Source organism: Periplaneta americana, chromosome 1, assembly GCF_040183065.1.
Source record: "Periplaneta americana isolate PAMFEO1 chromosome 1, P.americana_PAMFEO1_priV1, whole genome shotgun sequence".
Classification (NCBI taxonomy): Eukaryota; Metazoa; Arthropoda; class Insecta; order Blattodea; family Blattidae; genus Periplaneta; species Periplaneta americana.
Genome location: NC_091117.1, coordinates 144699923 through 144727639, shown reverse-complemented (window position 1 = coordinate 144727639; position 27717 = coordinate 144699923). Strand labels below are relative to the sequence as shown.

At 35.3% G+C, this 27717-nt stretch overlaps 2 protein-coding genes across 10 annotated transcripts in view; both read left to right on the top strand.

Moving 5' to 3' along the window:
- gem (transcription factor CP2 like gemini) overlaps positions 1-27717 on the top strand; it is a 506340-nt gene that overhangs the window by 36467 nt on the left and 442156 nt on the right. Inside the window, exon 1 of one of the 7 annotated variants that reach the window (XM_069828868.1) lies at positions 1585-1838. The exons of the other annotated variants lie outside the window; for them this stretch is intronic. The gene's annotated coding sequence lies outside the window, so the exon portion shown is untranslated. Of the gene's footprint in view, positions 1-1584; positions 1839-27717 lie in introns of those variants that run through there. 7 annotated transcript variants of the gene reach the window in all.
- The window catches only part of LOC138701732 (probable inactive tRNA-specific adenosine deaminase-like protein 3), a 173242-nt gene that overhangs the window by 96162 nt on the left and 49363 nt on the right, over positions 1-27717 (top strand). The gene's annotated exons all lie outside the window — the stretch shown is intronic.

Genomic DNA, 27717 nt, shown 5'->3' with positions numbered 1-27717 from the left:
CGATGATGATTATGATTATGATTATGATTATGATTATGATGATGATGATGATGATGATGATGAAGGTTTTCTGAATTCAATCTTGATTTTAATTCTTCTACAGCCTTTTCACGAGTGAAACCGGATAACTTTTCTGGTCCATAAGCTTCAGCATGACGTGTAGAATTAAAATGCCTTTTAATATTATGATGGCTAATGTATCAAGTTCTTTTCTACATATTAAGCAATGTGCCTTTCCGTCCTTTAAGATAAATAAATATTTATCTGTCCACTCACTATTGAATCGTCGTTCCATATCCATACCAGCCGCCAGAGTTGATAAACACACTGCGTACAGAACACTGCTACAGCGACCTGACTGACTGTCGTTTCAGCTCAGCTACAGTAGGAAACAGTATTAATCGTTTCACAGTTTGAGAGCGCTGTTCGACATCCCTATTATAGATGAAAGTTCAGATGATGATGCTGAAGGCAATGTAGAGATTGAATGTGAAGTTTGTGACAGTGACAAGGACCCAAAATACATACCGGGATGATGTTGCAGCTCAAGGAGAAAAAAATTAATGGAAGATACAGTAGGAAAGATTGAGAATAATATTGTAGAAAACAAGCGAATGGAGAAAGAAGAAAAAGAAGCAAGAAAACAGGAAATGGAAAACTCACCATCTATTCCGCTACCGAAGAAAAGAGAGAATAAATTGTATTCTGAAATATCTTCTTGTAGTTAGATTTGTGTTTTTTTTTTCTGTAAATTTATTTTGATATAAGCAGAAATTAGGAACAAAAAACAAATGAAACTAAAGAAACGAAATAAAAATTATATTCATAAATATTTTCTTGTAGTTAGGTCTATATTATTTTATACTTCATGTCAGTTTATTTTCATAAAAATAGAAATTAGAAACAAAAATGGAGACCTAAACAAATAAAACTACAAAGAAGGAAATAAAAATTATATTCTGAAACGAATATAGAGCCCAAAAATACTATTTTCGCCTATTACGTCATTTTTACGTATCAATAGCAAGACAGTACTACTCAATGACGATAACATTCTAGGGTTAAACATCCTACTCCAAAGTCCTGAACTGGATAAATAGGATCACATATTCTGAGATCTGATTACTAGTCCCTGATAATTTTAAGGGGATTGAGTTGAGACAAGTTTAATCTTTCCTCATTGTTTAATCCCTGTGCAGGGATGTGTGTGCAAGATTATTAGGCTCAAGTGTATTTATATGGAAGAAGTCATGCGGTCAGCATGGCTCAAGACCGTCGCTTAAGACAACACAGAACTAATACAAGACTCTTGTGGAAGGAGATAAATTTTCATTACTTCATCGAAAATCAAACACTAGTCGACTGTTCGACTGTATTTTTGTAGCCTGATATGTTTGTTGCCTCTATAGCAACGGAATATTACTTATGAATAGCCTCAGCACACAGTTACGTGTTTTAATGCAGGATTAATCAAGAAAAGAACCCATAATCAGATAACACAATCGTGATAAACGTCTTCAGAAGATAACACGTGCTATAATTGTTCACTGTATTTTACAATCTATAATACCAGTATCCCCCGTGTGATGAGGACTTTTACTGCCATTGCATATAGTTCTAGTGTAGAAGTAATGCATAAATTGTGCTGTGACGTGAAAATTGTCCACTGCAAATAATCTGACAGACGATAGCTTACGCACGTTTCTAATTTTTGTGTGGTGATATAATAGAGACAATATGTTGCCTTCTATTCAAGATTTGATCTCATGGTCAACGTGTTTGTCTTGACTCTCGAAGATCTTTGCCAGTTTGGTATCGAAGCTCTTTTCTTGCCTGTTGTAAGTTTTTAGTTTCTTTATCTTCGTCTTTGTATAATGTGACGCAATTTCTGCCTTTTGGAATTTGAATATAGTTTTAAGATGTTAATATGATTTACTTTTGAAAACAGATTAATAGTGATCATATAGTGATAGGCTATATATATATATATATATATATATATATATATATATATATATATATATATATATATATAAAGTTTCTACCTATCATTGTGTTAATTATATGTAATATTCTATATTTCTTTGTTACTTAATACAACCTTTTATCCGCTTGTTATAAATTGAGTTGCTTTCGTAGGTAGATAGAAGACATCATAAAAGGGCGCAGCTTCTACGTTGTGTGAAATCCACGATCGTAGATTGAAGTCCTGCATAGGACAGGGACGTTTTTCCGTTGTCAGAGTGGAGCCCTGTGTTTCTTAGGTGAAGAACCGGAGTTATGCATACTCTCCGTTCAGGAGTCCCGTCAGATCGAAAATAAGTAGGCCTATGTGTATATCTAATGCCTACCCACTTCACTTTACGTGATTTGAGTTCCGCATATTGCTGATTGATGGCAGGACTGTGACCCATTTTCTACTTGCACACCACTTCGGCGGGCCACTCTGTACATGATGTGTATCTGTGGAGAGTTATGTTGTGTATTAGGGTGAGTGTAGTGTATGGAATGAGTGATGATTAAGGGAGAAAGGGAAACCCGGTGCCGGCACGTAGCCTATTAGATCGAAAATATTCATAAATGATCTAAGCTTAAATCCTTAAAAAGTATGTAAATTTATTCCATATATATAATATATATATATATATATATATTACCGGTAATCATTGAAGACGTAATATATAATTCGAAATGTATTTAACATGTAGTGACAAATTAAAATAACAGTAATTTCCTGGATTGCTTTCAGTACTCTTGAGATATGACGGACACATGGTATTTAGTTTACAAACTAGAAATAATCTATTTTTTTATGTCATAGCACAATTCTTTGTTATTATGTAATTAAGTAAATCCGTGGCGCTACAGCCCTGAAGGGCCAAGTCCGACCAGCCGGCTGCTGGCCTCACGTTCACATACCGAAGCAGAGGTGGACGATCATCCAACCAGAATGGAGGTATCGTGTGGTTAGCACGATGATCCCCCCCCCCAGCCGTTATAGCTAGTTTGCTGAACCGGATTTTCGCTACCTATCGTAGCTCCCCAAGTGCATCACGAAGCAGGGTGGACACCGGTCCCATACACTGGCCGAAATTTCATGAGAAAATTTCTTCCCCCATGAGGACTCGAACCAGCGCGCATTCCGTATCGCGGATCCTAGGTAGGTTGCCTTAGACCGCGACGCCACGGCGCGGGACTATTATGTAATTATTGTCTTAATTTTCGTTGTGTAAGAAATAAACATGCTTTGCCCAAAAGTTTTTAATTAGTACTTAAACTTGGATATTGTACCTGATCCAAGACAGTGGACTACTGCCAAGGATTTGACAAGTTTCAGGCTTTTATATAACGAAAGGACGATGCCCCAAAGTTGAGAGCTCAACGTCGTCGCTGTATTGACTGCACTGATAAAAATAAACTGTAGAATTTTAGTTCATATAATACTGGCATTGTGTAGGCTCTACCTTTTAAATCTGTTGGACGTTGAAAAGCCTCGTTGGTACTAATTTCACGGATCTACACTTTTATTTTTCTTGGTGATCGATTATTGGATGAAGGTATAAGTAAATTTACCGAGGGGAGAAATATTTTCCTTATCTATGAATCCCTTACTGATAAATTAAATTACTTTGATATATTACAGCAGAAATTGTACACAAAATTGATTAGATAAGGCATACAGCATCTTCATCTATTATTTCAGTATTATAAGTGTTAGACATGTAGAACGAATGGCTGAAGACGACTATCCCTGAAAGAAAAAAATATATATAAAAAATGCATAGGATGGAGAAGCATAGGCAGACCATGCAAAAGAGAGGGGTACCATAACCGTAACATGCACATTAAATGAGTCGCCCATTTCCAGAAACCGTTAAGTCCAAAAACATTCAAATTTGAGTATTGTACATCATCTGATAGCTGGAATTGTCTTAGACATTTTAAGCCACATTTACAGGTATTATAGACGTTATTTCCCATTCAAATTTACGACTGAGTATTGGCTACAGTTCCAGAACCGTTAAGTCCATGAGTGTTACATTTCCATAAAACGTTAAGTCCATAAGCGTATAAAGGAGCAAAGCCTGTTAAGTGCAATAGAAAAAAGTGCATTATGTAAGATACAGTTTCAATTAACGTTACATTCACACTTTTTTCAATCCATAATTTCTCCTAACTTAATACATAAAAACCACATTATGTTAGGTATGCTATGCTCCTGGATAGCCAAAGAATCTCCAAAAACTGCCAAGAATATTATTCTATTGTTACTTAATGTTGGCCACTCGTTGATACTTCCCGATAGATTGTTTGATCATATAGAGGAGCAAGTTAAAGCAAGAAGCCTTATCTTGAAACCTACTGACTATGAACAAATTATATTATTAAATTTGGGACTATATTAAAACTGGGAACAGATGTACAGGTGTCTGATTGGAAATCGCCTGTCAGAGATATAGTAAAGCCTTCTTCAGCTTGGAATTTCCAGTTAAAGATGTAAAAGGAACATTATCAAGAAGAAAAAGGGGGTCAGTCTGTAACTGTTCAAGGTGAGCAAAGCTGCAACCTTGATGATGGAGTAGGAAAACGTATCTGCAGAAGAGGGAATTCATTCATGGGAACTCAGCCCACAGAAATTGAAAATGGTGTAAAGCTAAACAAAAGACAAAATGAAAGATATCACAACCCTCTTAAATAAACACAATGGGCCTGAATGGAAGAGTTACGAGGATCTTCTATTCTACAAAAATTTAACACAACAGATAGGAGTTAAACAGCCGAAGAATAGTGAAATAGGTGAAATACCAAATGAAGATGATACAATGATAAACCTTCAAGTGAAAAGTGGAAAATAATTATTATCCATTAGAAAAACAGAATCATAAAAAATATTTTTATTTTCTTAGCTTTTATCCACGTTATCATATTAACTGTGTTATTAAAGATAACTTCTTAAAAAGCTTGTTTAACTTACTTAATGTGCCACTCATGAATCATAGTTCTTGTAAATTTTATGTTCCATTTGCTTTTTTTTTTTTTTTTTTGCTAGTGATAAACTGATGCTAATATACTTTAGTAACAGACTAATTAATAATAAATCAGTAATTAAGTCACTTTTATTTAAAATGTCTTAAGTATTCTCCCTTGTTGTGTTCCATCTTGAATAGTCAAATACAGTTCCAAAGCCTGTTATATCCCGTTACAGAACCTAACACCGTAAAGTCCAACTTAAAATATTTAATTAAAAAGAAACTTTTACAATATGATTTCAGTATTTCATGTAGATCAGATGGAAATAAATTACCATACAAAACTAAACAAGGAAATTACAGAAAAGCGAATTTGGAAACAAATGACAGTTTTTCCTGATTTCTGTAAAATTTTGTTGGAAGGACTTAACAGGTATCGGAAATGAACGATTCAAATGCCTAAACCTCTAGGTGAAGAAGAAATGTTGGAACTTTTTCTTTTTAAAATATTCTCATCAGTAATGAGAAGGTATCAATGCATTACTTATTCTTATTTTAGAATCTATTTTGCTAATAATCTTCATTCGTTGAATATGATACGATTATGTAAAATGTAGCATGTAGAAGTTGAATGATTTATCTGATTTATTTATTAGTTATTATGATAACCTAGACACACGATCACAACACTCCTCAATATTATCCATTCCCTCCCACCGAACATCCTCATATTCATCTTCTTTCACTGTGGCTGTTCCTCGGCTTTGGAATTCCCTACCGAGTAATGTCAGGGACTGTCAGACATCAAACCAATTTAAGAATAGACTAACGAAATATTTTTCTAACAATTCTTGTTAACAATAATAGCTGTTTCAGGTTTCTCAGTGTTTAATGGTTATATTATATATATATATATATATATATATATATCATAGAATAAATATTTAAATTATCTCATTATTATTATTATTATTATTATTATTATTATTATTATTATCATTATTATCACTATTTCTTACCAATGTTTATTATTGTCACACTAACATTACTTATCTAACTTTCATTATTTACTCTCATGTTGTTTTATGGTCTAGATATTAATATAATAACTATGTAACCAGTTGTACCTATTCAATTAGAATTAGAGTCTGGCTGGGCGGAAGAGAAGGCCTACTGGCCTTAGCTCTGCCAGATTAAATAAATAAACTATTATTATTATTATTATTATTATTATTATTATTAAATTATTATCTTACGTTTGCTGCTGTATGTCTCCAGTTTTCAGTGCTGTAACATTCACTGAACTCCGATAATAATGCGTTGGGTCGAGATGTTGGGAAAAGTTTTCGTAAAATGAAAGGTTAAAACCCCTGAATTCAAAGAAAAGAGGCAGTGCGTATAATTATGATCAAAAACATAGTAAAGCAATAGTTTCTCAGTAAAGAAAGTAGCGTAAGATTTGTTAGGATTTATTAATTGTAACAAAATCCTACCTATCTGAATACTTTTTAAGAACTACTGTATATTAATAGAGTTTGTTATTTTTTGTAATGGACAACCGTGAAAAATCTTTACTCGTATCGGTTATAATGTTCTGGCACATCCACATACAAAATAGATTTGTGATTGTCTTAAATTTATCTACCAGGAAGGAGACGTTACTGAAGCAGTGACAGAAGTATTTGCGAAATTCTCTCTGTTTTGTTTAACAACCTGTCAGTCGAAAATTTCTTTTGTTTTAATACATTCAGCGATTTTGCCCACTTCATAGTGTTTCTGTATCTTTCCCGGTTGATCTGTTTAGTTTCTCAAGGCTGTCTTTAGATACGCTCCCCACTGAGAGTGTTGTGAAGTTTTGCTTCCCTATTCATTAAGTGCCTGTCATTCAATTCACTTACCAGCATTTACGTAACTGGAAAATGATTAACATGAAACCTGCGTAAGTGTGACATACGTCAGCTAGTGATCAGTCTTGTCATGTAAATTGAATGAGAGAAATAATTGCCAACTGTGTTGGTACTAGTGATTTTTGGATTATTCGTATTGAACGCATTGATGATTGCAATTTTATTATAGATGGCTAGTTTTTGGTCTTGATCGGTAATTATGTGTCCCCCTCTCAGCAGTAACGTGGTTCGTGATTCACAGTTCATTTTAAGTCTATGGGTATGGTAATTCTTTGTCTAGTCATCTAGTGTTACGCTCTTGCCTGTCGACCCAAGTATCGGGAGTTGAAAGCTGGCTAAGATACGAAGTTCTGTGAAAAACTTCAAATGTGGCTTTCGTCAGACGAAGTATAACCATTGCGTCCACCGCGTAGTAATATTTGTAGAGCATGTAGGAAATTTCTTTGTTGATATTGAAGATAAACAAAAATAAAATGTTGCATACAGGACCGTCATTCATTATTTTACCTTGCTATTAAGGGAAGATCGTTACGATCCACTATTGCGACCTAGTAGATCTATTGCGCGTTACCAACCCACACCAGCAGACTACACTAAAGTTCGCTGAGTATCCAGGTTTCGACTACTGCAACCCCATTTTCCCGTAGACCAACTCCCTTTGTGCATCGTCAGCCGTCTTCGGGGAATGCTATGAAATGATAATGGAATAGATATACAGGATTGTTTCCGATCTCTGATAACGAATTTGAATGACGTCATGTACGTCAGGAATCACACCGACAGCTGAATTGCGGTGAGAGGTGACAGATCAGTAGTGAGTGATTTCATAATCAGAGTGCACTGTGTATCACAGTAGCAATGCCCAAGAAAATCGAGCCTTTTTGGGAGGCGTACATAACAACCCTTTCTGATTTCAATACAGTTACGTGAAAATTGTAGGACCTGCAAAAAACATGGTTTGGTTATTTCCAGGAAAGGCATCTTGTGTGTACCTAATAAGACTGGCAAAGCTCGGATGGGATTAATTCCAGAGTGGAAAAAGCAAGCAAATCCACCCCCCTCCGTCACAAGTTCCCGCACCCCACGAGATGATACAGATGAATTCCATTCGAGCTTTACCAGTCTTATTAAGTACACAAAAGATGCCTTTCTTGGAAATAATGAAACCTAGTTTATTGCAGGCTTCTTTTATTTTCACTTAACTGTACTTGGCATCGGAAAGGGTTGTTACGTACCTCCCCCCCCCAAAAAGGAATTTCTGCTGAGAGTCGCCGTGCACTCTATGAGATCACTCACTACTGGTCTGTCACCTCGCGTGTTGTGTTGAAAATTCGTTGTGAGTTGGTTAAAATGTATGGAGAAATTCGGCTTTTATTTTTTTTTGTTATTGTGAATAATCTTTAGTTTTTTATTTAAGTCCGATTTTTCTTTTAAGATTCTACGAAGTGTCAATATCAGGCTGCTGCTTCAAATCCAAAATGGTGGTTTGATGAAAAATGTAATGTTAAGTGTCGCAGTAAACACGTTATTAAAAATGTTGTTCCCACAGTTCAGCTGTCGTGTAACTCCTGACGCACATGATGTCATTCAAATTCGTTATTAGAGATCGGAAACAACCCTGTAGGACGGAATTATGTTGATACCTAACTTAGAGATGTGGAGGAATACCGAGAAAGACCTCAGCTGCAACCCTATCCGCTACAAGCGGCAATAGGCCCTATGAATGTTTCAATGAAAAATCCAAGATCTGACCGGGACAGGCCGAAAGTCTAGACCAGGGATGCAGAACTGGGGAAGAGAAGGGTGGAAGAATGGGGGAAGAGTTTGTTTCCCCGTCCAAAATCCTCGGCCTTCAATGACGTTTCGCAAGCACACTGAATACATATCTCTTCTCCCCCTACCATGTCCAATGACGCGAAGGTTGAGAGAAAGGGCTGAGTTACACGTTCCGACTTGTGATGTCTGACACTATTGAGCCGTTCAGAACAGAAGTGGTGTAAGTCAAAATTGGGTAATGAGGTTTAAAGTAAAAATTCTATAAAATACAGCGCAAAGTAGCAATGAATATGTCCTTCGTGCTATCCACTGACTACTAATAGTTTAAATAAATTGAATATTAATTGCTACTTTGCGCTATATTTTATAGAATTTTTACTTTAAACCTCATTACCCAATTTTGACTTACACTACTTCTGCTCTGAACGGCTCAATTGTAGCACAGTTTTGCATCCCTGGTCTAGACTCAGCCACCGAAGGAAAGACTTATCGTTACTTCCTTCTCAAAGGCTACAGATGACACGACGATAATGATTGTGCCAGTGAGCTCTATTCTAAACTGGAGGCACCACCGCAATCACTGCCATCGTGATCTAGACCAGGCCGTAATGCAGGTTGTGTGACGTCACTCGATGAGTCGGGCTTTTCTATTTGAGTATACGGAGCTGAGTGAAATATATTACTTTATAGCGTGTCGGCGCTCAATTTTATTTAGTGTAATGTGTGTATAAGACCCCTTCACACTTCTTATTGCATAATATGTTGCAGAAATAATTACAAAACTGTGTTATTTTAATGTGAACGGAGTTTTACATGTTAACATAACCTGGTTGCATCAACATTTTAAGTTTGGAATGGAAGCTATTTTGAGATTTAATAAAGAAGAATTATTTATATTGTGATTTTAATTTAGCACATCTACCTTCCTTACTTGTAGGTACAAAATTTACCACAGTCCCTCCTATGAAATTAGTGTATGTACAGTTGTGTGTTAACCTGGTAGATTAGATAAATACAATTCATTACAACCCAGTATAGTAGGGAACAAATAAATAATACAATTAAATTTTTATTCAATGTAATATGTGCATAAGTTCCATTTATGTGTTGCATAATGTGGCAGGAATAATAAATAAAACTGTGTTATTTTTATGTGAAGAGAATTTACCATGTTAACATAACCTATCTGCGTCAACATTTTAGGTTAAAGTTGAGAACGAAAACTGTTTTGAGATTTAATAAAGAAGAATGTATTTTAGGATAAACTTCAGAACACGGTTACCGTCCTTACTTATAGGTAGAAAATTCACCACAGTCCCTCCTATGATATGTACATACGTTATATTACTTAGTAGCGCTGAGGTATAGTTCCGGTAATTTCTGAACTGAAAACAGTTGAATTTATTTTTTGTGGAGATGCATTTGATCCTATAAGCAAGGCATATTAAAATCCTGAACGAACCGAACTAATTTGTATATGCAAGATGTATGAATACGAAGGGAACTACCTCAGCGCTAGTTTAGCCCTAGTAACATATTAAACTAATCAGACTTCAGACTGGAGTACCGTCTGAAACGAATAAATACAAGTGAAGTGTAGACAAATTGCATTTATAAGTTATACGTAGCGTTATGCTTAATTATAATGCATAATTGCGAATATTACTGATAGAATAAACATAACCTATAACTTCAACACATTAAAATATGCGTGCGATGCAACTGAAAATTGTTGAAACGTGCATAAATGAATGTGCAAGAATTTCGTAATGAAGCATGAGTGCTTTATTTCAACTAATTACAATTCTAGATACTGTAACAGTAATGAAAACTATAGGGTATAATTTTTCGTAATATACTATATGTATCTCGTTTTTAGTTCAAATTGTGTATATTATCAAACGTCGTATTATTTACTCGTATAATGTAGGTTGTTCACAAATAAAAAGGGCGCAATAATTTAAATTTAATAAGACAAATACGGTAAACTAGCAATAATGGATTAGACAAGAGTAACATCGATAACGCTGCACTTAGGCCTAATCACTACTTACTTCACATGCCAGTCAATGTTTCACTTTCACGTATATATTATTACACATATTTAGCCTACTGTTTATAAGACCAAAAATTCACTTAACCACATAAGGACGCAATATTTAATCGAAATAAAGGCAGGTATAACACATACGAACTTTGCCTGCAACAACGTAATTTTCACACCAAAAATAATATTATACCTTAAATTGCAAGTAAATTGTGTCTCAAGTGTCTCACAATCACTGTTTAAAATTTTACTGACGCAATTACACTGCATTTCAGAGAAATATATGTTATTCTTCATGCACTGCAACTAATTCATATGGTTGAAAGACCGCCTTTCGCGATCAGCTGTTAAGCGAGTCACGTGGTCTGCCTTACGGCCTGTATTAGATCACGATGGCAGTGACCGCAATGCTCTTTCCTGTCTGAAAACGTGACTGTAGACGCCATGTTGGTGAGGGTGTTGTTCTCTCTTTCTAACTAATGTGTTTCAATGAGTCTTTCGTGAGGTTGATGTCACACATGCGCAGTGAGCAATAAGAATTCCGTTATTGTGTACGATAGCATTCACTGCAAGAGTGACAAGGACAACAATATTAGAAAGAGATAGCAATACGCTCAGGCGCTCAGAATTAGTGTCACGCTTTTAAGACATTGAGTTGTGCCTCTAATGTAGTATAGAGCTCACTGGATTGTGCACATATAAATGAAGTCGATACAGTATGATCAGAGGCAATGGCGTGGTTTTACTGCTCTTTAGGCCTATTTTAAATAAATTAACCAAGCGTATGAAACAGTGGAGGGGAAAGATGGTTTTTCTAGTTAACAGAATAAGAAATTAAGAGAAAGTGTTGGTGCACAAGATTTATAGCAATTGTGTTATTGCAGTTAAGTTTGTATCTTTAAAAACTTTAATTGCTAAAAATGGAAATCTTGTAATTGAACCTACGCTTGCTTAGTTTTCTGTGCAATTTCTTTGTGTGGGTGTCTGTGGAAGGGGAGTAAAACTAAATATCCTTTGTAGTAGTATATTGTGGTTCATATAAGAATCTTGGAAATACAAATTAACACTTCTCTAAGTTTTATTCGATTTGCGGATATATTTCTGCGGGTCAATAATTCCCTTGCGATTGCAGATATCTTACTGGATAGAGTTTCGTGAGTCCACAGAGGACTCTAATTTAAAAACAAGAAACAAAATTGAAAATATAAGCTGGATAAGCTAAATGTTTAAGAGCCACCATTCTGAATAATAATAGTAATAATAATAATAATAATAATAATAATAATACAAAATATTTGATCTAGAATAGAATATTGGTATTGCTGCGAGCTGAGAAGATGGCCAGTGTCAGAAATGCCATTCGCCAGTGGCCTGTAGGTTGAGGTGCATGGACAGTGAGGAAAGATAACCTATTCAACGAGGTGGTAATTGTGCTATTGTGCATTAAAAATAATAGACGTAGCATCTAACACACAATCAAATAATAATTGTGCATGCGTGATATGTGTGTGGCCGAAGTCACACCTGCCTGTCCTTCGCAGTTAGGCCTAACAATAACACCCTCTGTCCCTCATACGTAGCATACAATCTCGTCAGCTCGTAACAATATTGAGTTATTACTATATAGAAAATTGAGAGAATAGAGAGGAAGAATTGAGCCAAAATTGCGAAGCGTGGATAGTATAGTAGACACTATGTATTCACAGAATTGTCGTTTTTCTCCGTCACATTAAAAATCATCTGCTTCTCCTTAATTTGCTCTGAAGCTTTTGAGGAAACATGATCTAAACCAGGCTCGAGCGTTAATAGTTCAATTGAGGTACTGCAGACTACCACTTAACTCTCCACTCCACATTCCTCAGCAGAGACAGTTATGTATCTGACCGATACGAGTAGACCTGAAGGCATGCATTGCTGAGTGGCGGATTTATAAGGTATGCATCATAACTTTCGGCTCTTGCTGGTCTCCTAAAATCCACCACTGATGCACAGTGCTTTACTATGTGTTCATTTCTAAAGCGGTGAAGCGGAAAGAACATGGGCGGGGATATCTCCTTACCATCTTCCTTCCCCTTTATGCACAAGGCTGATCTAAATCCCACATTAATCTTTTCAAAACGACACTTCTATGGCAGAGAACCACACTGTTCCAAGTCCAACTTTTTATAAGAAAGAAATCTGTGTTTCAGTGTGTTTCAGTTCTTGTCTGCATATATGAATCTAACAAAACTGTAAATATTCCTCTCCATAAGGTTGCTATGAAGCTATTCCAAATTGTTTCATGAAGCTTTGAATGTCAGGAGCTTCTAATATAATAATAATAATAATAATAATAATAATAATAATAATAATAATAATAATAATAATAATAATAATGGCTTTATTAACCTGGCAGAGTTAAGGCCGTAAGGCTTTCTCTTACACTCAACCAGGATTAAAACTAGCTTACACAGTTGAACATAAAACTGGATCGGAATTACATACTGATACAATTTAGGTACATAATGAGATCAAAAGAGGTAGTTACATAAAATTTACCTCATAAAATAAAAATAAATATAGTGAAATACATATTAATGTTGTTAGAATCAAATACGAATCATATAAAAACAGAAGCCGATAATTCAATAAAAAATGTACACAGTAAAAATAAAAATAAACACATTAGTATACATATTAGTATTAGATTACAATTAAGTAGAATTTACATAATTAAACCAGAAACCGACAATTGAATAAAATAAAATAATATCTCTCCTGAAAAAAAAATAGTAAAATGGACTTGAAACAGTCTGGTTCTGGGGCATCGACTTGATATTCGTCTAAAAAAAAAAAAAAGAACATTCCATACTTTAGAGGGGATTTGATCTTGCATCAGTACCTGTAGGTTACAAGTAGTGATACACCTATTTCAACTTTAGTATTGAAGATCTTAAAATAAATGTAAAAGAGAGGATCTGTAGTCAACTTTGAAAATGGAATATAAGAAGTAACCCAAAATATGAGGCTCCATTAGAAATATAAATTGCATATAACTACATTCATTCGCATTGTTTGAACAAACATGTGTTAAAATCGCCATTACGTAGTGGAATATTTTTCGGTCTCATTGCAGGTGGAGACTTAATATCATATTCATGATATCTGGATGACATCAATTGATACAAGATGACAAAATAGTGTTTGAATTTCCTCTACAGTTAATTGGAACATGTGTGTTACCCGAGTTTGTTTCACTCGCGATAAATAGCAAAACAAAAAGAAGCATCAGAAACAGCTGCCTGTAATTGCGCACGCATCCATTAACAGTTGACTGCCAGAGTTGCAAATGTAAGCAGTGTTGCCAATTGGACGGAAATTCCGTCAAAACTGAAGGAATTTCAACGTAACGGACGGGAAAAGAATGGCTTTGACAGATGACAGATTTTCTCGCGGAAATTACAATGTACATTGTCTTTTGACTTTCTTAGCTGCTGTCATTAAGTGTTTAAATTTTGGGAGATTTTACTTTTTCTTTGTGCCGTACCATGTTGAATCCCCTGTTTCAGATTTCCTCGTAATCAAGTCAGGGGTTGATGAATTATTTTAATCAAGATTGGTAAGTTGTGTTAAAATTTTTCTTGCGGGACACTAGGTACAGTTTCTCCAAATTTACTTTTTATTTGTATATGAATATATTGAATTTTTTTTTTTTTTTTTTATTTTGAGGGATTCTGACAGATTTCCAGGTGTTAGACTGACGGTGATACAATTTATGTGTTGGCAACACTGAATGTAAGTCAGGAATAGTTCACAGTCTAGTATTCAGTACATGTCCGTTGGTAAATAAACTTTTTGTTGTCGAGTTTTCCCAATTTTTGTTGTGGTTGTCGCACAGAATCTGAATCCTAGAAATCGGTTTTGATTTAAAGTTAGAATTAACGTTATTTTTGTAAATATTGTGTAATAAATTATTAAACGGGTTACAATTTTCCTTTAAATGGCAGTAAGAAGTGTTGACTTCTATGCTTCAAGTCAGCTTCATACTAAAATGAATATGAATTGTTAATGATTATCCAAAAAATAGAGTTACAGGCTGTATGAAAGAAAACTCGAATTGTTAGTTTAACGATATTTGATGTAAACAAAATTGTTGATGTAGTTACTATATATCTTTTAAATTGTTCGTTTACATCCGATGGTACACATGACTTCTTTTTTGACTTCGTATATTACTCGTACTTTAGCGAAGTTGAAAAGAAATAAACTAAAATTGACTGTATTAATACAACATTGCTTCGGTTTTGTGGCTATTAGTATTAACCGTGATCACACATAACAGATTGGCCAACCCCATGTTAAAAACGGCAACATGTGAAAGAGAACTGCCGCTACGTTTCGTCACCGTATAACAGTAACTTTCGGTAAGAACCGCTAGATGAAAGAATAGCTGTATGCTAGCTCACGGTTATAACAGGACTTCTTTTGCAGTCACTAGATGGCAGCACACGGACATTGGTTGTAGAGCAAGTACAATATAATCAGACTTGAAGAATGGTTTTATTCCTCGTAAGAATTGTACACATAAAGTAACAATAACTAGTTGCCATAAAGAGTTAAACTTTCATGGCCCACTCTGTTGTATAATTAACACTAACATAAGCCAGTTGTGATTTCAGAATCCTACGTGGTAAAAGTTGTCTTGAAAGTGCTGTTACATGTGATCAGGATAGTAGACATGGTACTAGGTTATTATGGGATATATTTTACTTTAACTTTTGGGGTACTGAGAAGTTAATTACCCCGGTTTTTTTAAATATATTTATTTGCTTTTATTATATTATTTAAGTTCAGTATGTTTTTTTTTTCTGCGCAGAATTTATTTGGATTATTCTTGTAAAAAAGAAAATTACACTTAATATTGAAAAGACTTTCGAGATTCGAAAGCTACACAACGTTTGATTTATGTTGTAACATTTTGATTTTATTTATGCCCTATAGTGGTTTATAACTAGCTGTACTGTTCAGTTAGGGAAAATACATTTGCTCATGCAAATAAAATACTTTGTATATAAAACCTATTTTCTGTTAATTTATCTGCTGCATTACATAATCATTAGTGAAGTAACTGAAATGCATCGCATAAAATACAACCTCCAATTAGCTATCTACAGTACAAGAAATACCGTTATCATTCGTCGCGATGTCGAAATGTCCTTGACATCCTGGACGATTGCAACGTTTCAGTTACATTTCCATAATAATAATAATAATAATAATAATAATAATAATAATAATAATAATAATAATAATAATAATAATAAAGTCTGATATCAGTAGAGGCAGTGTTTTGTACAGTGAGACGTGGAGTCATTTACCAATTTCCACTGTGACGGAATGGTAGAATTTTCGGATAAAGTGAACAGACCTTGAAATGGTAGAATTTTCGGATAAAGTGGGCAAACCTTGAAATGGTAGAATTTTCGGATAAAGTGGGCAACCTTGAAATGGTAGAATTTTCGGATAAAGTGAGCAGATCTTGAAATGGTAGAATTTTCGGATAAAGTGAGTAGACCTTGAAATGATAGAATTTTCGGATAAAGTGGGCAGACCTTGAAATGGTAGAATTTTCGGATAAAGTGAGTAGACCTTGAAATGATAGAATTTTCGGATAAAGTGGGCAGACCTTCAAATGGTAGAATTTTCTGATAAAGTGGGCAGACCTTCAAATGGTAGAATTTTCGGATAAAGTGGGCAGACCTTCAAATGGTAGAATTTTCGGATAAAGTGGGCAAACCTTGAAATGGTAGAATTTTTGGATAAAGTGAGCAGACCTTGAAATGGTAGAATTTTCGGATAAAGTGAGTAGACCTTGAAATGATAGAATTTTCGGATAAAGTGGACAGACCTTGAAATGGTAGAATTTTCGGATAAAGTGAGTAGACCTTGAAATGATAGAATTTTCGGATAAAGTGGGCAGACCTTCAAATGGTAGAATTTTCTGATAAAGTGGGCAGACCTTCAAATGGTAGAATTTTCGGATAAAGTGGGCAAACCTTGAAATGGTAGAATTTTCGGATAAAGTGAGCAGACATTGAAATGGTAGAATTTTTCTAATAAAGTTAGCAGACTTGAGTTCGATTTCCTACTGAATGGTGCGGGTTTTTCTTTGTGTTGGTTTTTTACTTTGTTATTTAACGATGCTGTATCAACTACTAGGTTATTTAGCGTCGATGGAATTGGCGATAGCGAGATGATATTTGGCGAAATGAGGCCGAGGATTCTCCATAGATTACCTGACATTTGCCTTACGGTTGAGGAAAACCTCGGAAAAAACCCAACCAGGTAATCAACCCAAGCGGGAATCTAACCCGCACCCGAGCGCAACTCCGGATCGGCAGGCAGCCGCAATAACCGACCGAGCTACGCCGGTGTCTCTCTTTGTGTTGTAGATGCTAGGGGCCGTATTCATAGACATTCTTAGTGCGGGCTTCCGGTGAATGATCAGCGAACTAACGTTTTTCGTATTCATAAACCAGTGTTATCGATAAGATATGATATGAATCCTGTACAAGTAACCAGTCGATAGCCCGGGCTAATTTAGCACGCTAGTAGTGCAGGCTAGCGAAATATCTATGAATAGCACCCTAGATGTTTATCCCTTGTTTTATATTTATTATGTGTTGTCTTAGGCGGTGGCTTGGTGTTATACTAAGGAATTAATCGAAGAACCCCATTTTACTTCTGAATGTTTAGTCGTAATGCTTGTAATCCTGACTCAGAATTATAGGTAGGCCTATTCACAATAACGGGACTCCTCGATTATATGGTCGACATGACGCAAGGCTACAGTGCAAGACAAAATACTCGGGACATAACGCAGTCTTGTTGGAAGGGGGATGGATTTCCTCTTTCTTCTCTGAAATCGATCATAGGTCGCGGATTTGGGACTATCCTTTAATACAATACAGGGACTCACCTGGCCTATATGAGGTAGAGATAAAATGTCTGCTCTTCTTGTGAAAATAGAATCCAGGTCCGCTGAATTTGTAACTTGAAATACTACATATTTAAAGCTGTAGATGATGATAATGATAATGGCAATAATAATAATAATAATAATAATAATAATAATAATAATAATAATAACAAATAATGTAAGGGCGGCAATGAACCTCCGCGTTCCTTAAAAGCCATAAATAATAATAATAATAATAATAATAATAATAATAATAATACTTCATATGTTTGGAAATATTTAATTAGCACTGTTAGTTATTTTTAAGCTCTAATAATTTTTAATTTATTCGGTCTCATTCAGTTTCGATAATACCAATATTTTCATCGGAATTTGTCGTTATTATATTGTGATTAATAAGTTTCCTTCACCCTTTCGTGTATAAAAACTTCTAAACCGTCCACTTAAAATGACAGTCAAGAATTACATAGGTTTTAACGAATTTCTGTCCCGAATCTCTTAATATAGGCCTACGCATAGGTAAGTTACTGTGTTAAAAGTGAAAGAGAACCGATTTTTTGTGTTCAGTGCACCGATTCGGTAGTCGTCTTCTGAGTGACGTCAGTCTCATAACTTAGTTACTAACGTCGCAGTTGTGTTGCGATAATGCCGTTACTTAGCAACGGAGACCATTAATAGAGGGGAGGGATCCTCATTCTTTTTTACGGAATAGCACGTTGATTCCAATAAGGCAAACAAAGGGTAGGAGGGTGGGAAAACACACAATTCTTATGGAACAAAATTATCATGTTACTGCGCACAAGCTTGTCACCTTCACAAGACGGTCATTTTCTGTTTGTTACAGTCACTTGTTTTTTCTTCTGTTCGATAGGTTTATTAACTTCCATTGACATTAGGTTCCGTAAAATGTACTTTTGAATTCCCTCGTTGTTAAAGTAGTAGGTCGGATTGTGCGTCACCGTATACCAAATAGTGTGATAATGTTATTTAACGACGCTGTATCAATTGCAAGGTTATCCAGCATTGATGGAATTGGTGATAGCGAAATGAAGTATTTTGCGAGGTGAGTCTGAGGATTCTCAAAGGAATTACCTGACATTCGCCTTACAATGGGGACAGATATTGGGAGAAAATCCAGTTCGACAGTCAATCCAAGCAGGATTCAAACACATTCACAAGGGAAGCTTTGTTGCTCGATTCCAGCTTGTTACCTCTAGACTACGACGTTGGCCCCAGAGAATGTTAATGGGTTAAGAAAGCGTTAGTTTAAATGGTTTTGTCAGTATTGAAGTTGTAATAATATGAATATTTAGCTCTGATAAATGTGTGTACTCAATATTCATGTTTACAGGCAATAATGATAAGGAAAAGCAATATTGTAAATTGTGGAATTTCTTCCATTTGTATATACAAAAGATACATTTATTTTTTTGTTATTTTAGTAGGTTATTTTACGATGCTTGTCAACATCTTAGGTTATTTAGCGTCTGAATGAGATGAAGGTGATAATGCCGGTGAAATGAATCCGAGGTCCAGCACCGATCGTTACCCAGCATTTGCTCATAATGGGTTGAGGGAAAACCCCGGAAAAAACCTCAACCAGGTAACTTACCCCGACCGGGAATCGAACTCAGGCTACCTAGTTTCGCTGCCAGATGCACTAACCGTTACTCCAAAGGTGTGGACAAAAAAAAAAATATATATATGATGGATATTTTATACAACACTTCATGTTACTTTCCTGAGCGCGCCTGTGAACAACAGTTGACATAACTGATCTACGGCTACCACGACCACAACTACTACTACTACTACTACTACTACTACTACTACTACTACTACTACTACTACTACTACTACCACTACCACTACCACTACCATTACTACTGCCATTACCACTACCACCACCACTACTACTGCCACCACCACTACGACCAACACCACGATCATCACCACCACCACTACTGCTACTACTACTTGTCATCGGCGTAGCTCAGTAGGTAGCGTGGTTGCTTGTTGATCCGGAACTGCATTCGGATATGGGTTCGATTTCAGCATGGGCTGATTACCTGGTTGAGTTTTTTCAACCAAGGCAAATGTCCGGTATTCCTATGGCGGATCTTCAGCATTATCTCGCCAAATACTATATCGCTATTACCAATTCCATCAACGCTAAATAACCTAGTACTTGATATAGCGTTGTTAAATAATCAGTTGAAGTAACTACTACTACATCTAATCAGTTGTCGACCTGGTTGGCGAGTTGGTATAGCGCTGGCCTTCTATGCCCAAGGTTGCGGGTTCGATCCCGGGTTAGGTCGATGGCATTTAAGTGTGCTTAAATGCGACAGGCTCATGTCAGTAGATTTACTGGCATCTAAAAGAACTCCTGCGGGACAAAATTCCGGCACATCCGGCGATGCTGATATAACCTCTGCAGTTGCAAGCGTCGTTAGATAAAACATAACATTTCTAACCAGTTACTCAATCTGTCTGCAGAGCAAGAAATTCTAAAGAATTGTAGATATATGAAGTTATTAAGGAACCCACAATTTCTATGAGATTTATGTATTCTCTTTAAAAGCATTAAATACAGGACTTATACAGCTTTTGCACTACTGTGGTTGTACGTATGTATCTTAGAATTTTGCCAAATCATTTTATATGGTACCGGTAGTCTTTCATTAGACATATCGTTGCCAGGATCTATCTTTCAAGGGTGTAGGTTAATACATGTATAGTATTCACTGAACTGATAGTATTTAAGAAGTTTGCAATCCAGATCTCATCCATACCGACACGGGCATCCCTGTAGTTAAATCACTACATCGAAAAATAATTTAAGTTTCCTGCGATGAACGTTTCACAGAGAGAGTTATCGAACGAAATTCCTAGTAATATGACACTCAGGCGTGATTCTTCAAATATGGATAGTAAGTCGACGACAAATTTACGGTTTTAAACAATAATTAACAATATGAAGCTTCTTATAGTATTGTGTTAATTTCTCTTCCAACAACTGTTTAATCTGTATCACCGAAAAAGGGCATGATTTATAATTAATTATCGTGATGATAATGATGATGATGATTATTATTATTGTTATTATTATGGTCGAGGCCCTTGGACCTGTTCCAAATTTGAATTAGAATTGAAGGATTCAGAGCTATAGCGGGCCAAGCACCATATATCAAAAACGAAGAAAACAAGGGTTAAAATTAAGTGATTACCATCATTCAATGAAATATATAGCAAGTAATATAAAGTATGCACATTGAAACTAAATGATATGCCAATCTTCATTAAACTATGGCATTCAGTAAACTTTAAACCTTGCTTTCTCCGTTTTTCATAAATGGCGTTTGGCCCACTATGGCTCTGAACCCTTCAATTGGTTCCACCATCTCTTTTTGGTCTTTCCAAATGTGAATTATAACTACTCCTATTTATAGTTCTTGTGATTGTTGTGGCTGGTGTACGTTCGACATGTTCGTCCCAATTCATTTGGCAATCTTTTATTGTTTTTAGGATGCTGTGCACTTTTAATTCTGCTTTTATTATCCCCACTTTTCTTTCTATCCATCAAACTATTTCGCTACGAGAATAAAAAAATAATTTCGGCATTCATATCCTATTTTGACTGTCATACGGTGAAGCAGACAATACCATCACGTTGCAGTGTGTTAATAGGATATCTCTATGAAAATTTAATTTTCATTGTTCGTGTACAGTATATACGAACTGATTCACCTTGTTTTCTATTTCAGATTTATTTCCGTTTGTTACATTGCAACCTAGGTATTTAAATGTATTCATTTTACTTTTATTAGTTGGAATCCTAAAAATACCATTAGTTAATTTTATTATGAATTATTGGTCTGAAACCGCAAATCATCTTGGATGGTGAAGATTACCTTTGTTGTTTAATCAACGTTCAAAGACAAGAAACTAAGCCAGGAGATAATAAGGCTATCTTTGTTATTAAATCCTAAGTTTGCTTGTTGAGGCACAGCCTAGAGCGATTAAATTTTATAATAATAAATTGCTTTATAATTTCAGTCAACAACTTATCAATTAATGCAGAAACAATTTTCTGTTATTTCACATCCGATCAGTCACAATTTTTGTAACGCTTCGATGAGATGACCTCGACGCCTGACTGCGTCTTCCTCTTAACATCGTAAGTATTAATAAAAGAGCATAACTCTTGCTTTTCTAATTATTGTTTCGTAAAAATTATTTTTTAGTTAATTTCAGATGTCACATACACCTCATCGATTCGAGTGACTGATCAAGAAACTTACAGAATACCTACAATTGTAACCTCTTCTTCTGAATGTGGTATCACTAATGGCTTTAAATTTTAAATTTTAATTATCAATACATACATTTTTATGATTTAAACTTGTTATATAACATCAAGAGATTCAAATAGTGCGTTCATCACTTTATATGACTGTTAGTTTGAAAACTTTACAAAATATTTTATCAACAGTAATCTCACTAGAGGTTTTGATTTATCTAGAGAAAATCAAAACTCGAGTGGGATTTAATTGGTTATTACACGATTAGAAGAAAGTATATAAAGATTAGAAGTAACAAAGTACTCCAATACAATAAAATATTAATTGGCTTACGAAAATACAACTGTCTTCAAATGTATTATTGTACCATCTCAACATTACGCTAGATGGCAGTAGTGTTTTATGATTATGTTTTCTTGTTACCGGTATCAGTTGTGCCAACTATGGAATCATCATTGAACTCTGTGGACTGTTACTAGTCAAGAAGGCTTTGTTGATTCAGTTTCATTTTTATTAAAACATTTGCATTTCACTTCAATCATCCGGGTCCCAGTAATCAACGTCATTTGACAGATGATTTTCAATAAATCTTAGTATTAAACAATCTCTGATATGTGACTATCCATAATATCATATAGCAGAAGCTATAACAAACATAACCTAAATAATATAAACAAGTGTTAGAAAAGTTTTAATTAGGGATGATGAAATAAGCAAACGTTTTAATTAACGATGATGAAATAAAAAAATAAACATGAATAATTTTAAAAGAAACAATTATTGAAAGTACAATTTTCAAATTTGAATGTTTTAGTGGTAGGTGGTTCAGTTGATGTTATATTGGACGTGTGCGTAAAAGAAGTGAACTCGTTGATGTACATGGTGTATCCCTCAACTTATTCAGGATTTCCGAATGGTGCTCTTCATATATCACCAGTGATCTTTATTAATTCTTGTTCTTGGATGCCAATGCGAGTCATATTTGAAAGTGCTGTGCATCGATTGGAGTGGTTTGTAATTTTCTGTTTTTTGACGTCCAGACCAGTGCAGTTTGAAATGTTGGCAAACAAAGAAACAAATGCTAGGGTAGTGATAAAAATAAACAAATGCTAGGGAAGCGATAAAATTAAACAAATGCTAGGGGCGCGATAAAATTGTGCGATAAGCAGCCATGATTGGTTGAAAGACGCCCTTTCGTACCGTTTTATTGGTCGAAAGTAGTGTGACGTAGTAGAAGTGTAATAGTCATATTAAAATGACTTAGAACCACATTTTATATAAGCTTAATATTGTTTTTAAATAGTTTTGATTTTTATTTATAATGTGTGTGTATATATATATATATATTTCTTCTGTTTCACCTATGCTCAATTTGTCAATTTATGTCTCATCAACTCAAGATGTTTTTTTTTTAAATCGAAAATATTTGTGAATATATAACCTTGTGATGTGAAATAACAGAAAATTGTTTCTGCATTAATTGATAAGTAGTTGACTGAAATTACAGAATAATTTATTATTATATATACTTCAACTTATCTGAAATCTTAACCTCAATATGACTTTCAAAGATTAAATTTTAGGTGACAATAAAAACCGTTAGCATAGCTTCTTTTGGGAGGCAAGTAAAGTCAGAGAGTAGGTTGTATGGCGCGTAAAAGAGCCATGATTTAAGTAATAGTAATATAAGTTACAAGAGCGGTATGGTGACGTTTTCATGTTCGAGGAAAAGATTGAAAAAGCGAAACGTACTTGAGCTTTTTTAATTTCCGAGAACATGAAAACAAACATACCGCTCGTGTATCGTACATTATTTTGTGCGAAGATCGTTTATTACATACCTGAAAGACGAATTTCTAATTAGTTGCAATGAAATCTCCATGTTGGTTTCTGTTTAATGACGGCAACTTCGGAAAACCAAAATATCTTTCTTCAACATTGTTGCTATAAAATGTTTTCTGTGTTTACTATACTCCAGCAGGCCATGATATACGTCTGTCTTTTTTTTCCCCCCGTCTATAAATGCGAACTTAAAACTAACGGTAAGGATATGTAATGATTTATTTTTTCATTTTAATATTTTAACAATATTATTTATATAACATATTGGCAGTAATAACATCGGCATCTGGAATCTTGTTGATTTTTTCACGGCTTCCTTAATGTTACTTGTATCAGGAATGCAATAAGTTTCGTGGAGTAGTAGACTTTACTTAATTTTTGCAAATATTTAAAAACAATAATTAACATTGCAATTTAGGTGAAATTGCAGTGGTAAGTTTCCAATTTATAATTATTACTATGTTAAACGTTTCTAAAAATAATATGTTAAAAGCCTAAAGCAGTAAAATGAATGTCGCGCTTAAGCGGTAAGAAGAGGGAAATTGTTATGTGTGTTACGTTGGGAATACTGAATGTGGTATTTCACACTTACCGCGTATTGGTTCTGTGCGGAAAACAAGCAAATACGCACGATCTCACACAAAATTAGTTTCTAGCTCTTGTTCACCCTCATCAACTTCCTTTGACGGCACAGGCACATGCTTCAATAGGCCAACATCTTTATGGGGATTGCAGATGTCTATATAGGACATCGCAGAGGCCTAGAACGGACAAAGCAGGAAACGTAAAGATGTAAGACTTTCGAATGCCGCAGCATTTAAGTAATGTGTAAAGGGACCATCACTGTAAATAATTGAGACTTACGTGTAGTTAAGAGCAGAATCCATTTATCATTCGTGACAAAATTTACTTGTACAAGTTTTCATTCTAGTACCAGATATAGTAAATACTATCAGATATTTTGTTACGGAACACGTTCTGTATTGATTAATGTTACTATTGACGCACGCTATCCAAATCCTGCCTTGTAAGTATAACGTGCTGATTGACCATTCGCATACAAAAGCTGTTTTCGCTGTGCAAGCAACTGTTTCCAACTCGACTCCGCAGTGTGGAAACCCGATCTTCAATATCCGCCCTCGTCAACGAACTAGACCGCTGAGTCAAAGGGAACGGTGAACTTGTAACATGTTGACTGAGCAGTACAGTATACTGTAGAAAGAGTCGGCATCATCTCTCTTCTGTTGCTCTAATTTTTTACTAGCAGCTAATGTTAAAGAATTAATAGAACCATAAAAATGACAATTGGAAAGTAATTGTCGCTTATCGCGGTGCAGAGAAAATCAATTAGTTGCATGTTATGCAGAATGTTTCCGGGCTGGTGTTACTAACTTTCAGGGATGATGAGGAAGGGCACATGTATCAATTTGAGATAAGGAACTCTGGTCCGTAAATGACTGAGTCGAAAGTTACAAGCAAAAATAGTTGTGTGGAAATGAAATAATTTTCTTCCTCTGTACACCTTATTTATGTGTATTTATCTGTACATCTTACACATACTGTATTCATCTGACGTTGTTTACGTTGTCTACTTACACTTACAGTATTCCGTTCAGTGCGCTGTTTGAGGGGTGGGGACAGGAAACTACACTAAAGCAATGCAGATGGCGTAATGTAACGGACATGGTCGGTCCTGATATGCACGTCTGTAGACAACAGTGTATGTGTACAAGTTGCAGTGTCCAGTCGATCAGTCCTAGTGAAATGGAGTACACGAGAGCGGAATACGGATGAACCAATGGGAACAGTAGACAAGCTAACAGATCGTATCGGGGCAAGTACCCACGTAGGAGACATCCGGCCCATACCATCTTTCCACGACTGTTCCAAAGTTTAAGGGAAGGAGGGCACGTGGTGCCAAATTACAATTTCATTTCCACACAACTATTTTTGCTTATAACTTTCGACTCAGTCATTTCTGGACCAGCGTTCCTTATCTCAAATTGATACATATGCCCTTCCCCATCATCCCTGAAAGTTAGTAACACCAGCCCGGAAACACTCTGTATAGACTGAACTTTTATATGAGGCGTTCAGAGCAGAAGTGGTGTAAGTCAAAAATGGGGTAATGAGGGTTAAAGTAAACATTCTGTAAAATACAGAGCAAAGTAGCAATTAATATTCAGTTTATTTAAACTATTAGTAGTCAGTGGATAGCAAGAAGGACATATTAACTGCTACTTTGCTCTGTATTTTACAGAATTTTTACTGTAACCCTCATTACCCAATTTTGACTTACACCACATTTGCTCTGAACGGCTCATATTTTACTACTACTAGGCCCTATATACTCATTTTTACTTTAGACGTACTACTAGTGTTACTATTACTACTACTCGTATGTACTATAGTCACCTTATTATTTGCCACCACCACCACCACCACCACCACCACCACCACCACCACCACCACCACCACCACCAAGGTTGTCATCCTCGATGGTCTTGAGATCACTATGCTGCCTGCTGGATACAAGGTGCGCGAGTTCGAACTCGATATCGAGGTCTTTGAATTTTGAAGGACGATAACATCTTTTCTATGTTTTCCTCCGAGAGGGAAATAAAGCTGTGGGTCGCCCCCCCCCCCCCGTCTTAATATGGCTTTTAAAAAAGCTTATTCCTGATAGATGGCTCCAGACAAAGCTCGACATTTCTCATCCACGTTGATTTTTGACACTGAATAATCTCTGTATAATTAAAATCCTCATCAAGTAAAACGCTATTTACTTTCTGTGCCGTGTACAATGAAGAATAACCCTCACTGAAGTCTATGCCAGAAATTTTTTTCTCAACATTATTAGAGCTTTTTAAAAGTATGTTTTATTTAACGACGCTCATGACTGCCGAGGTTATATAAGCGTCGTCGGTGTGCCGGAATTTTGTCCCTTAGGAGTTTTTTTACATGCCAGTAAATCTAATGACATGAGCCTGTCGCATTTAAGCACACTAGGCCGAGATCGGACCTGCAACCTCGGACACAGAAGGCCAGGAGACATAATTAGATGGACATAGTGACAATTCCGAGATGTTAAGATGTGTACAGTCGTTATGGAGTTACTAAGAAGAGAAAAGTCGTTGCTTTCCATTGAACGACACTTTTTCTTTTTAGGAACACATGAAATCTGAATTACAATCATGTTTTTATATTTCGGGCTGGAAAACTGGCAGACACCACAGTGATGACCGATGACCTGTTTTTTCACATTCCATGGAAGCTGTGGATAATAATAATAATAATAATAATAATAATAATAATAATAATAATAATAATAATAATAATAATAAATTTGAAACTTTTAAAACTGTGTGGCACCAGTAGAACAGCTCTTATAGAGATGTAACTAGAATTGAAACAAAATAGTCTTACAAACTAATTACTATGATCATCTGTTTATATGGGAATAATCTGTGGGTTTTAAAAGAAAGACACAAAACCAGAATAGACGCGGAAGAGATGCGATACTTATGATCTGTTGTGATAGTTACCAGAATAAATATTATTTAGAATGAATATTTCATGCGCCAGTTAATCATCCGAAGTTAGAGAAATAAATTTTAGAAGGTAGTAATCATTGATGATACTATGTAAAACGTATAGTTGAAACTATCGTAGATTGCATTAAAGAATCCTGCTGTATAAAAGATGAAAAAAGAAAGTATTTATATAGCCACAAAACGATGTGCGTACATATGTGTTATTTTCCAAGCAAATCGATGCTCTCTTACCAAGAATTTAGTACAAGAAAGGGACAGGTCTCTTATTCAACCCACCCCATTTACAGATAGTGAGTGAAGGACGACAAACTGTGATTTCCTTGTCTAAAGGCGGGAATTTTGCAGAACGAATAATACAT